The sequence below is a fragment of the Zea mays genome, chromosome 3 (genome assembly GCF_902167145.1).
Source record: "Zea mays cultivar B73 chromosome 3, Zm-B73-REFERENCE-NAM-5.0, whole genome shotgun sequence".
In the NCBI taxonomy this organism is placed as follows: domain Eukaryota; kingdom Viridiplantae; phylum Streptophyta; class Magnoliopsida; order Poales; family Poaceae; genus Zea; species Zea mays.
Genome location: NC_050098.1, coordinates 49,681,065 through 49,689,645, shown reverse-complemented (window position 1 = coordinate 49,689,645; position 8,581 = coordinate 49,681,065). Strand labels below are relative to the sequence as shown.

General features: G+C 41.0%; 1 long non-coding RNA gene across 1 annotated transcript; it reads right to left on the bottom strand.

The window, feature by feature from the left end:
- Positions 1-273: 273 nt before the first annotated feature.
- On the bottom strand, positions 274-3,666 carry LOC103650057 (uncharacterized). The gene is made up of 4 exons (XR_002268343.2): positions 2,650-3,666; positions 998-2,056; positions 824-916; positions 274-642 (listed from the first exon to the last, which is right to left on the bottom strand). It is a non-coding gene; the product is annotated as an uncharacterized lncRNA (long non-coding RNA).
- Between the last annotated feature and the right edge of the window lie 4,915 nt (positions 3,667-8,581).

Here is an 8,581-nt window from a genome sequence, read left to right as displayed (position 1 = left end):
ATTAGGTTTTTGGTTACGACACTTTTTCTAAAGAACCATCTCGAATACGAATATTATAAGACAAAGTATTTATCAAACCGTATAGAATATCCTATAATAATAGACACTTGCAACAAGAAAACCATCTTATTTAGAGACTGATATTGGATGTTTTGGAAACCGTCTTATTAAGATTTAGACGAAATGACTTACATAACTAGACATTCTTCAATTTATAATCATTTTTGAGATGTCACATTATAATAATTTGAAAGAGAAATATACATACACACATATTTAATAACATCATATTTAATGTAATATAGATAAGTACAATTCAATGTCTCATAAATAAGCATTGTCAAATAAATCATACATAAGTGTACTCTAAATCCAAATTAAAATACTAACTGAAAAACTTATCATCAGTCGTTTGCGCTAACATTGAATCTAACTAAGCATACTAGAATAGAAGGTGTGTTATCGCCGTGCCCTCGTCAGAAAGCGTTCGTTACAAATGTAGAGCTTTAGCTGGATTCATCAGACATCCATCATGACACATCATGGCCAGGGGACCTGTAGGTAAACATCTTGCTAGAATGGTAGCTATACGATTCGAACAATACCATTCCACATCATTACCCTGTTTGTATCTTGTAGTCCCTGAGAGCACAAGTAAACAAAATTTCAAAGCAATCAACATGCTTGGTTATTTGTTACAAGCATGAAAGAAAACAGCCCTTTTTCAATGCAATAAAAATTGTTTGGCTTCTGGCGTAAGGCCCTCTTTTCATACCTCCAAAATAAAACTATTTAGCTCCTAGTGTAAGGTGCAGTTGACTACCTGTTAATCGATTGCTCGACTTCATCAGTTGACATTTGATCTATATGGTTTTCCAACACATGCTTACCAAGAATTACTTCAGATGCTTCAATCCTGCATGTTATAAAAAAACAAGGACAACTAAGGATTAGGCATAAACAAAACAAAGCTTCAGACTTGTATGTTATGTGCAACCTCTCTGCCGGAACATGTTGGTCACTTGAAGTGTTTCCTACATCCACATCCATTGGATTGTTTCCAGAGCTGTGAAGAGATCTTTTTTAGATACACGAATGGGGAGAAGGTAAAACCTAAGAAAAATAAAAGGCACAGATGTGACAAGAAACATATTGTAAATGAACTAGTTAGTTCTTAAGAAAGCTGAGACGGTTGGGTGGATAATATCATAAAATATTAAAATCACCTCAAGTCTATCCACTTGTTCATGCTCTCCTATCTCAGTCAACTTATATTGCAAAATTTAGAACTTGCAATGCGGACTCAACATCAGATTTTAGACCCCCGGGGTGTCTCTCATCCTAATATGTTTACCCATTGGAAGACCAATCTCTATGATCTGGATACATCGATACTCAACCTCCATCTTAGCAAGACGAGCAAGCTACACAAATCAGATCACATTTATGCCTGGTAAAAGTACATATAGCAAAAAAGATATCACAAAGGTCATATGGATGTAACATCTTACCTAGGCAGCCAAAAGTAGTAGAGATAAGGATGTGGACACTAGGACATAAATGCAGTGACATTTTTAACAAAAAAATTTAGTACCCTGGATAAAAGACTACTCAAATAAATTCAGCTACTATACTTCCAAGATGGCGACTCCCTGATAACCACTACATGCTGAAACTTGGAGAAAAAAGTATATGCATCTCTGATGTTCATCAAATATAGTCAATTGCTAAAAAATAAAAAAATACAGGCTACAATGCACATGACTCAGCTCCTTACATATTGAGCAGAAAAATAGGAGAGCGAACGACCAGAACTAGAAGCTTGATGGCTCTTGTTCGTAGAGCCATGGCTGGATGTGCTAAGGGCACTGGAAACACTGATTCGAATGTCTGAAGAAGAAACACTTTTCACTTGCATATCTGACACATCAGTCCTTTCTGAATATGTATATTCTCTCGAAGAACGATCCTTGGTAGAGTTTACCGAGCTCAGCTTATTCTCAAAGGAATCCGAAGAGAAAGTAGAGCTACCACTTAGGCTACTTTCTCTTGCACCCTGCAACAAATTGATATGAAGATTATTAGAATTATTGCATTCCAAGATGTAAGTACTATGATTTATCTATTGCACATGATTATAATACATGGACCAAATAAAATTAGAAAAGTAACATGATGAGATATCTGCAATGTGCTACAAGCCACAAGATTGCCTAAAAGTGGATTTAACCTGCCATTTTAAGTTGCCTGTTAAACTCTAGCAATAACAGATAAAACCACCTCCAACAAATAAAGATGGATGTAGGCAGTGGCTAATAACCAAGAACCTCAACGACAAAAGTTGCAATGAGGTCAAAAGAATATCAAGCAAAAGCTCCATTGGACATTCACTGACACCATGGCTCCGCTTTGGTTACTGATCAGGCATTTGTCGAGATCATTCTGTTTCTAATTATTGAATGCCGTATATAGCTACAAGAATAGCGTGTGACAAATTTGAGCAGCAAAAAATCAACATCAAGATATCAGAACATACTGATAAGAAGCAGTGAGTCAGGTAGTGATGTGAAATATAGACTATAAAAATAACTAAATATTAATCAGAAAAATGTGGGTAACAGTGAACTTTGTTTAAGCATAAGAGCTTACATCAAAAGGAAGTCCAGCGATCCGGATTCCATCTATATGTTGGACCTGGGATCCATGCTGTCCTCGACATATCAAGGCACTAAGACCAGTAAACCAAGCCTCTGCCTCGACTTTATTCTTGCAGATCTTTGAAATCAAGGGAGCCCATGAGAATCCTCCAATTGAGGCTGATAATATATCTGCTAGTCCTAGTAAGCTGACCTTCCTTTCTTCATTCATCTCCATCGGGGAGCCGGCAAGAATAAGAGGAGCTCAAAATAAGTTAGCACAGGTGGTATCACAATGAATCAATGATCATGCATTCTTTTTAGCAATATATACCTCTAAGATCTAACAGTGGTATGTTAAACTAAATGAGACCAGCAATAGCAGTGTAACTAGTAACATGGCACATGGGAATCCCTAAGCAAATGTCGCAACAATTTCTAACAGACAGAAACGTCTTGTTCAGAAATATAAAGCAATAACTAGCACTGATTTATCACCTCTGATTGGTTCGAGCAGTCCAGAACCTTGACTATGACATCTTCCATTTCTTCATCCATGATCTCCTAAATACCTCTCCAAATACTCAAGGGATCCCAGCTTGATGATAGAGAAGGCTCAAATGCTTCCCTGATAACAGAGATGAGAAGGAAACTTCCAATGGGCTAGAAGATGATAAGCACCATAATAATTACAAGCGTAGCGGTATATGTCTAAATAAAATGTTAGTAGGATGAACAGAGCCTGAAATAATCTTATTGTCAGTTAAGAATATATTTTTGTGGTAGGTCACCATTGACAATGCTTTGTTTAGTTTTTTTGTCTTGTCTGTATTGACCTGCTATGTGAAGTTGCAGATAATAGACAACTCCTTTCAACAGATATAGTAATTAACAAGTTGCAGGGTAATGTGAACTGACAAAACTACCTTTTAAACGAAAGCACAATCAAAGACAGTACATACTTGTTGTATATCGTACCGTCAGTACAACGATGAGGATTCCCTGCCACTCTCCACACCGCTAGTGAGATGCATATGTGATGTCCATCAAATATATGAAAGTAGGATGATATCATTCTAAATTACCATTATATATCTCATAAATAAACATTGTGAAATAGCTCATGCATAAGCGTACTCTATATCCAAACTAAAATACTAATTGACAAACTTGGTAATCAACTTGGTAACCAAAGTACTTCATTCAAAATATGTTAATAGGAGATTTATTCATCAATACAAGCAGCCGTCGCTTTTTGAAGCAAATGATCATGTCTACCATTGTCACATTAATCTCAGAGACTGCTACTGCCAAGTTTTCACTTTTCAGTGGTGAACAAATCAAACAATACCTTCATCGATAATGAGAAATTCACTAATCATTTGACCTCGCACAAAGCATAGCCTAAATGTAATCATGTTTTTTGTCTATTCCTCAAAATACCAGAAGTAATCATGTTTTCTTGTCTTATTCCTAAATGTACAAAGCATCTCCCATATGGCTTAATGAAGCCAACGGAATAGGTATCATTTGGGCAAAAACTGGCACATTGCATGATTTATCATTGTACTTAATATATGCACAAAAATCAAATGCCCTATTTCTGTTTCCTGCATTATGAGTGAAAAAAGAACAAACGATGTCGATGCATCATTTTTTAATACCTTAGAGCTGTGTACTACGAATCTGTAATGCGTGCCTACTCCAGGGTGACCACGTCCATGATGATCATGCCACGGAGCATCTGCGCTAGGCTCACCTTGACAGAGAAAGTCACTGACTTGGGCTGCTTGGATGGCTCCAGCAGCGCCGTGTTCCGTACATCATCACAATGTCGCTGCCATTGGATGCCATTGTTTGCTGTGGATTGGATTGGATTCGATCGACGTTGTGAGGACCGCATGTTTGGAGATCTGGCTTCCATTGACGGCGCGGAAGGAGGTGAATGCGCAGACCTTCCTGTTAAATGAATCGAGCCTCCCTGTTAATCGGTTCGAAACGGTTAATTTATCAATCTCACAACACACACATACAACACTATTTCAGCTCTATTATACTAACACACAAGCAAATGGGAAAAAATGAATCGAGCCTCCCTGTTAATCGGTTCGAAACGGTTAACTTATCAATCTCATAATGGAATCAAACAAGAAATGGACCTAGAAGGCCAAAACAGAAGTAACAATCTATAATATGAAGCCATATATGACACATGCAGTTGAGCATGGCACAAGAAACAAGACGTGCATCAATATGCTTAATTACAAATTGTGTGACTATCTCATGGCAACAGGTTCCTCTTCAAGATTTCACCACAAGGCCATGCCACTTTTAACTCAGTCGGACTATGTACATAAGATGAAACTGTTGGCTGGTCATTAGTCTGAACATTTATACACAATACTAACCAACGACTATATCTCTTAGGCCTAGTTTGTGTAATCTAGGAATGAGAGGGATTGGAGTGGATTGAGATGTATTGTAGGAGTTTTTGAACTATTGGAGATTTAAACACCCTTCAATCCAAGCATATCCTTAACCTGCATGCGCATACCTGTGTGTGACCACGGAGGAGTGAACGGAGTGCAGAGTTGATGTTCAGCACACAGATGTTATCGAGCCTAAGCCCATATACGACCGGTTCACAGCGATCTATCTGCCCAGCACAAGCCCGGGATCTGATGTGTACTTGGTAATCGGTGTCACCTCCAGCTGCGGTGGCTGCCCTTCCCCGGGAAGCCTCGAGTCAACATCGTGCACCGCTCGTTCCCGGTGCCAAGTAACCGCCCCTGGGCACCTTGCTGCTGGTGCTGCTCAGCATCCTGGCCGGCGGCGCGGATGGCATCGCTGGGAGCGACTGCAGTTGTGCGAACTCTGATGTGGGCGGCGGCATGGAGTCGGCGGTCTCGAACTGTGTCGGCCCGGAGTTCCCGAGCAGCTGCATGAGGCGCGCGCCGGGGTTGGGGCCCGGGGCGACGGCATTGGGGTTAGCGTTCGGGTTGGTGTTGAGGTTTGGGTTTGGCATGGGGAAGGAGACAATTGGGCGGGTCATGGCGTGGGGGTCCTGCGGATAGTGGATGTAGGGTCCGTGGTGGAAGGGCGGGTCACCGGAGGGAACGAGTAGGGGCCGGATGGCGCCGGGCCTCCAGTGACGCCGGGGAAGATGGGGTTGGGGGTGGCGTTGGGCATGGGATTCGTTGGCCTGAAAAGCTTCCCGATCTCAAATGGTGTATTAGGATTAGGGTTAGGGTTTTCGCTCGGAGACGTCATGAGAAGCGGCTCGGGAGAGGAAGGTGGCAGTGGAGTAGATATGAACTGGGGAAGGGAGGAAGACGAAGTGGACTGGAGGTGGCAGTGGAGCAATCCCGTCCGCGAGCAGTGATTCTGCTCGATTTGGGCGCCGGTGTAGAGCGCGGGAGCAGGAATTGGTCACAGAGAAAGAGAGGCAAGCGGGCTGTAGAGTGCGGAGAGGGTATAAAAAATCCTCCCCGGATTTAATAAAAGAGATTAGAAGGAATTATTTATATAGATAAGTTTTACATTTTATATCATATATATCATCAAACTAAGTCGAATTCACTATTCACTATGTTTTTTCACAATATGACTTATCAGAAATATCATACTAAGATAGTTTCATATTTAGAAGTGTCTAGTATACCCACTAACATCTAAGTCAGTTCTTATAGTCTAGACGACTCTAATAATATCTTTATTTGAGATGGTTTCATATATAGAAGTGTCTAATATATTAACCAAAATCTAAGACAATTCTTAAAATCATAATGAATCAAAAGGTATATTTATTTAAGATGGTTTTCAATAACAATCCGTCTTAAATCAACATAAGACATTTCTTACGATGTAACCGTCTCAAAACACTTCTTTATTAAAGACGGATATCCAACAAACTGTCTTACCTTATTCATCACCATATGATAAAAGACGCTTCTATAAAACGCGCATGTATCTGTCTTAAAATGTGTGTCTTAAATAAGTATATTTCTAGTAGTGACGGTTATGAGCAGCTGTACCCTCACATGATAATTGAACTTGAAGATGAAAATAAATCATGGTCCTTATTGGTTCAAGTGGTTCTGAGCTTGTGTTGGTGATTATTTATGTTGATGACACATATATGCTGATGAATATTTCATATGCTTAATATGGACTTGGTATATACTTATACCTAGTAATCAGGTGTTGATAATAAAATGTTGACCAACTAAAATGCTAACCGCATTTAACTTTAGTCTTACCTTGTTACCTTGCATTTTCCCCCACTAGCTGAGCCCTGACAATAAGTGAACTCACCCTTGCTTAAATTTTGATCAGAAGCTGTAGATGAAGATTTTGATGGTGAACTCGATGGATGCTAGTCTAGTGGTACCCCCGGTCATCTTCCTGTGGATAGATGTCCATGTTACGCTGTATTTTGATGAATAAAGGTTAAGACATTATGTCTGCTCGAAGTATAATATGTTAATATAATCTTTATTTACGCTCTTATGCATTGTTCTTTTGATATATTACACTTGTGACGTTAACATATGTGTGGAAATAGATCATGGCACACATATATTATGCATTCGGTTTTGCCCCCTAAAACCGGGTGTGACAGCTACTATAAGAGTCGGAGACAGTTTGGGAGATCTCCCAAACATGCCCTAGGACAGTAAAGCTATCTCGAACATCTCTTCTATCTCATCTTCTATATCAACTCCTATTTCAAATTATACTCTCTAAAATGGTGCTTGTTATCTATATTGCAAAACAGTGCTTTACACAGCTATATATAAAGCCTGAGAACCTTATTCTTCACGTTAAAAAAAGTAGCTCAAGTTGTAACTTTGGAAATTTCTGCCGCGCGCGCTGCAGCCAACAGGAAGTCCTCTCGTCCAACAACTCCAGGAATCCACTTCTATGCGTCTTGGATCTCTCTTGCGAATAGTAGTGATGGAAATGCTCAAGATTCGGCGTCTCTAGCTGAATGGTACTTGGTCTATGCATTCTATTTTCAAATCGAGTGCACTACGAGCTACGTACACAGCAGCCTGCACGCGTTTTATTGTCAACTCATATATAGCTGAAAGGCCTTTCTCTGTCCGTTCGTCACTGCTGACGGCCGGTATAGCTCTGCCCAACTCGACCTTGCATTGCGGTGCTCAAAAATACGGTTACGTGCGCTGCTACGTCCACGTGCGTACTAGTCTTGGATACATATACACTAGCATGCACTACTACTAGAAACATCGATCGACAGGTTCAGTCACATTTTGATTACTTATTTCAATTCAGTCTTGAATTTGTGTCGCCGGATTACACGGCCCGCCCAATGAATGGCCAGTCTTAAAAAGAGCTAGCTAGCTAGCCCAGCGAACAACGCGATTAATCATAGAAAGCTGCTGCCTAACCGCGCAAAGCATGTCTCCTTCCGTACTACAGAAACCCTAATGGCGAGTAGACTAATATAATGAAGCTCTAAACAAGCCATGCCACATGTGGGCAAGTGAGGGGGTCAGTCTCCTCGCTAATCTCCTATAAATACACGAGACCGGCCGGCCTGTTCCCCATAACGCTAACCCGCAGGCACCCGCAGCCAGATGCTGTAGTACATTGCAAGAGACAAGAGACAGCGAGAGCGAGCCTTGGACGACGAACCGATCATCCAGTTTGTGTTGTATAGCTTGCTGAGTGCGGTACGTACGGCGTCGATGGGGAGAGGGAAAAAGAGCTCCTTTTTTGCGTCCCTGTTCGGCTGCAAGAAGCAGAGCTCCGGCGGGAGGCAGCAGGAGGTGGAAGCGGCAGCCTCGACGCCGCCGCAGAGGTACTACCAGGGAACAAGAGTGCGGCCGAGCGATGACGACGACTACTACTACGGCAAGAGCCTCTGAGTACATCGAGAGAATGCACCGCGTAATGCAGGCCAGCAAAGAGGATGAGTA